Source organism: Scylla paramamosain, chromosome 39 (genome assembly GCF_035594125.1).
Source record: "Scylla paramamosain isolate STU-SP2022 chromosome 39, ASM3559412v1, whole genome shotgun sequence".
In the NCBI taxonomy this organism is placed as follows: Eukaryota; Metazoa; Arthropoda; class Malacostraca; order Decapoda; family Portunidae; genus Scylla; species Scylla paramamosain.
The window spans coordinates 10,756,844-10,761,836 of NC_087189.1; positions in this window are offsets into that span (position 1 = coordinate 10,756,844).

Consider the following 4,993-nt stretch of genomic DNA (forward strand, 5'->3'; position numbering starts at 1 on the left):
AGAGAGAGAGAGAGAGAGAGAGAGAGAGAGAGAGAGAGAGAGAGAGAGAGAGAGAGAGAGAGCAGTGGGGGTAAGTGATGGTGGTGGTGAGTGGGATGAACGGTTGATGCTGTGTTTCTCTATATACTTTTTCTTTTCTTTTCCTTCTTCGTCTTTTTCTTATTCCTGTAATTTTGTAGTGAGCAATAGATGGTGCTGCGACACATCTCATGAAATGATTCTTCCACTCAGAATATTTAACCAAAGCATGTTACACTAAACGAAGAAAACACTACATGCATATATACAAAATAAAGCATTGAGGTTAATCAGTGTTGTTCAAAATAATGACCATCCTGTGTCCTCAGGTCACAATGATCCAGCTCCTGCTCTTCTTGCTTCCTCACTGATGCACGTAAGGGTCACGGCTCGTTTTCTTCCCTTGGATGTGTAAACGCGGAACTGAACTTACACAGTGACACGAGAATGTCGCAGTGTAAGTCATTTTAGCTGACCCCAAAACTAAACGTCAGTTACGTTCTGAGAATTGTTAACTGTGGCGAGGTTTTCCAAGGCTCTAAATGGCTGTCAGACCGTGGTGGCGTGAAAATGTTAGTGGGATATTAGTGCACAGGTGCTCGTGTATCGATAGAGACTGAGATATCAGAGATAACTGACTGAGGGAAATTAATATTTAGACAATTAAATATACTGAATCATATAAATGTATTATATCTATTGTTTTGAAGTGAGTGTTCATGATTGCAGTGTTGGTTTGGCAAAAATTAAATATCATTAATGGAAAGGGTTCATCTCTGTTGCCGATGAAAAATAATCTTAATAATTTACCTTCTTTCATTCTTGTCTCTGATTTGGCTAAAGTCCTTATCAGATTCTAGAACCAAGGTTTTTCATTGGCCCATCTGGTGGATGCCAAAGTGCTTTAGCTCCAAGCTCCTGAATGGCTGCAGAAGCGACCGCTGAGGTATACTAACAGTCCCATCAGGTTTTCAGTAAGACTGGCCAATGCCTGGATTTTCTACAGAAGATTTTGGCACATCGCTGAATAATACAAGATTCAACAAGAAGAACAAGAAACAACAGTCAATGGACGCTCACGAGACCCTCGGTGAGAAGAACACGGAGAAAATGAAACAGACCAAGCACCACAGCAAGAGGAAGAGCTTGGAAAACCTCCAAGACTGCACCGGTCATAAGAAAACAAACACTGAAGGGGTTATGGAAACCAAAAAGAGGAATAACTTAAAAACCAAGACGCGGATGAGGATGGAATATTTGTATCCGATTATAGACCCCAACAAGAAGAGGAAGAAGCAGGACATGGAGGGCGATGAAAACCAGAACAAGAAGACCAAGAAAGACACGGAGGACCACGAGAAGCAGTACAAGAACACGAAGAAGGACACAGACGACCACGAGAAGCAGGACAGGAAGACGAAGAAGGGCACGGAGGACCACAAGAACCAAGACAAGAAGAGGAAGAAGGACACGAAGGATCACGAGAAGCAGGAAGAGAAAAGCAAGGACAAGGAACATCACGAGAACCAACACAAAAACACCAAGGGAGAAGGCAGGAAAAACCGAAGGAAAGGGTGGAATATGGAGTGCTGTAAACGGATTAAGGACTGCATCAAGAAATGGAACAAGAAGGATAATGAAGACTACGAGGAACAGGCCAAAAAGAGCAGCACGGAGAAACGTGAGAGCCAGGCCAAGAAGAGGAAAGGTAAGAGTATTGAAGACCATGATAGCCAGGCCAAGAAGAGAAAGGGGCAGGGCAAAGAGGACCATGACACCCAGGTCACGAAGAAGTTGCACGACAAGGAGGAACATGACAGTCAGGCCAAGAAAAGAAAGAGGCAGGACAAGGAGGAAGATGACACCCAGGCCAAGAAAGTGAAGAGGCAGGACAAGGAGAAACATGACACACAGGCCAAGAAAAGGAAGAGGCAGGACAAGGAGGAACATGAAACCCAGGCGAAAAAGGGGAAGGGAGAAGAGAAAGAGCCAAAGAAGAGGAGGCCGCTGGAGAATTATAAGCGTATCCTTGATCACCTCAGGAAGAGGGGAGGGCGGGACAGCAGCAACGTGCTGAAGCTGAAGGTGGAGGCCGAAAGAGTCAAAAAGAAGAGGAGTGTGAGCGAGTACTGCCGTGTTCATCTTGAGGAAGGACACATGACGGATGCGACCGTGCGCGGCCATCCATGTCTTGTCTTTTTTGACACCGGCGCCTCAGCCAGCATCATGTTCCTGTCACTGGCTAAGAGAGCGGGCCTCCTCACGGGCCGCGAGAAGACAGAAAAAATACTCTTCTCTACCTGGAATGGCATCCTGTTGCTGGACGTGATCATGCTCGACGAGGTACTGTTGGTGCTGAAGGACGGCCTTGCGGTCAATACGCCCATGTTGGTGTTTCCAAAGGAGGCGGAGATCACCTCTCGCAACGACGTGATAGTGCTGTCCATGAGCCGCCTGCAGGAGGCTGAGATGCGGCAGGACTTCCATCACGACGGTAGCAGCACCCTGTTCCTGCGTCACCCGGAACGTCTGCGGCGGAGACCTCAGCAAGGGCGCGAAGGGAAAGTGTTCGCGTTTGCCGCACAAGCACAAGGCGTCGAGGAGCCGCTGATGGTGCTGCTGGACACATGCTCTACTATACCATTCTCTATCACCAAGATCGGCCGGTACAACGTGCGGTGCAGGACAGGAAGCGAGACTGCGCTGCCGACACGAGTCATTCTGCAGTTTGGCAGCGGCACACTCACAGTGCAGATGAACACCAACCAGGGGGTTAGCGACTTCGACTTTGTGTTTGGACGACCGCTGCTCTGTAAATTACGAGCAGTAATAGATTATGTTGATTCGACCATGACGTTGAAGCTCAACAGAAAACAATTCTGCCTCGACATCTTCCCTCACTGAGCGAGCCGCCCTCCCGCGTCCCCTCTCCTCTCTTTTTTTTTTTTTTTTTACTTATATTATTTTATTTTTTTTTATATATCATGGAAATCAGCAGAAGGAAAAAAAAATATTTTAAAGCCTGCACAAATGTAGCTCACAAAAAGAAAATAGGAGTAGTGCCCTGGGTACAGAAATAATGTGGATTAAGGACATTAGACAAAGTGTTCCGGATTAAGGATGTTAAATGAAGAAAATAGTCTGGATTAAGGATAGTGGATTAAGAAAATATTATTATTATTATTATTATTATTGTGAAGAAATTCACAATAATAATAGTACATTAACGGAAAAGTCTGGATTAAGGATAATGGATTAGGAAAATAGTTAAAATTAAGGATAGTGGATTAGAACAAAACTCTGAATTAAACATACTGGATTAGAAAAATAGTCGGAATGAAGGCTAGTGGACTAAGAAAATAGTATCGATTAAGGATACTGAATTTAGAAAATAGCCGAAATTAAAGATAGTAGATTAAGAAAATACTCTGGATTAAGAAAAGAGGATTAAAAATACTCGAGATTAACGAAAGAGGATTAAAATCAGTGAGGATTAACGATAATGGATTAAGAAAGTAGTCTCAATTAACACTTAAACTGCGGACAAAAAATAAACATCATGCACGGCGAAAATCTAAATGCAGAAGTAAATAATGAATGAGGAGATTGTGATGTGAAATACTACAGCACATGGAAGTGGTACAGAAAATATTAGGGCAACACAAGGAACTCAAAAAGCGCGCCAAAATTTCACTTGCCGGGTAGAATGATGACGACAGGAGAAAGCTCTCGCTCACTCTCGCTCTGGCTCCGGCTGTCGCTCTCTCTTCTCCTCTCTCCTTTCCGTTCCTTTCTCTTCTCTCATCTCTCCTCTCCTCTCCTCTCTTCTTTCCTCTCCTGTCCTCTCCTCTCTCCTCTCCTCTCCTCTCCTCCCTCCTCTCCTCTCCTCTCCTTTCTCCTCTCCTCTCCTCTCCTCTCCTTTACTCTCTCCTCTTCTCTCCTCTCCACTCTTTTCTCCTCTCCTCTCCTCTCTTCTCTCCTCTACTCTCTCCTCTTCTCTCCTTTCTCCTCTCTTCTCCTCTCCTCTCCCTTCTTCTCTCCTCTCCTCTCCTCTCCTCTCCTCTCCTCTCTCCTCTCCTTTCTCCTCTCCTCTTTCCTCTTTTCTTCTCTCCTCTCTCCTCTTTTCTCCTATCCTCTCCTCTCTTCTCTCCTTTTCTCTCCTCTTTTCTCTCCTCTTCTCTTTTCTCTCATTTCTTCTCTTATCTTTTCTCCTCTCTTCTTCTCTCTCCTTTCCTCTTCTCTCTCCTCTCCTATCTCCTCTCTTCTTTTCTCTCTTTTCTTTTCTCTTATCTCCTCTCCTCTCCTCTCCTCTCATATCCTCTTTCCTCTCCTCTTTTCTCTCTCTTCTCTTCTCTTCTCTTTTTTTCTCTCCTCTCCTCTCATCTCCTCTCCTCTTTTCTTCCTTCCTCTTCTCTCCTCTTCTCTCCTCATAACTTCTCTTAAATTTTCTCCTCTTCACTCCTCTTATCTTCTCTTCCCCTTCCTTGCCTTCATATTAAATGAAATTTTCTCTCTCTTCTCTTCTCTCCCCTTCTCTCATCTCCTCTCTTCTCCTGTCCTCTCCTCCCCTCTCCTCTCCTTTCTCTTCTCCTCTCCTCTCCTCTCCTCTCTCTCCTCTCCTTTCTCTTCCCCTTTCCTTTCTTCTCCCCTCTCCTCTCCTCAACTCTCCTTTTTCCTCTACTCTCTCCTCTCCTTTCCTCTCCTCTTCTCTCCTCTCTCCTCCTCTTTCATCTCCTCTATCCACTTTTCTCTACTGTTTTCTCTCCTCTCCTCTTTACTCTCGTCTCCTCTCCTCTCTTCTCCTCTCTTCTCTCCTCCCCTCTCCTTTAATCGAATCTCTCATCTCCTCTCTTCTTTTCTCTCTCCTTTTCTCTTCTCTTCTCTTCTCTTCTCTCCTCTCCTTTTCTCTTCTCTTCTCTTCTCTTTTCTTCTCTTCTCTTCTCTTATCTCCTCTCCTCTCCTTTACTCTCATCTT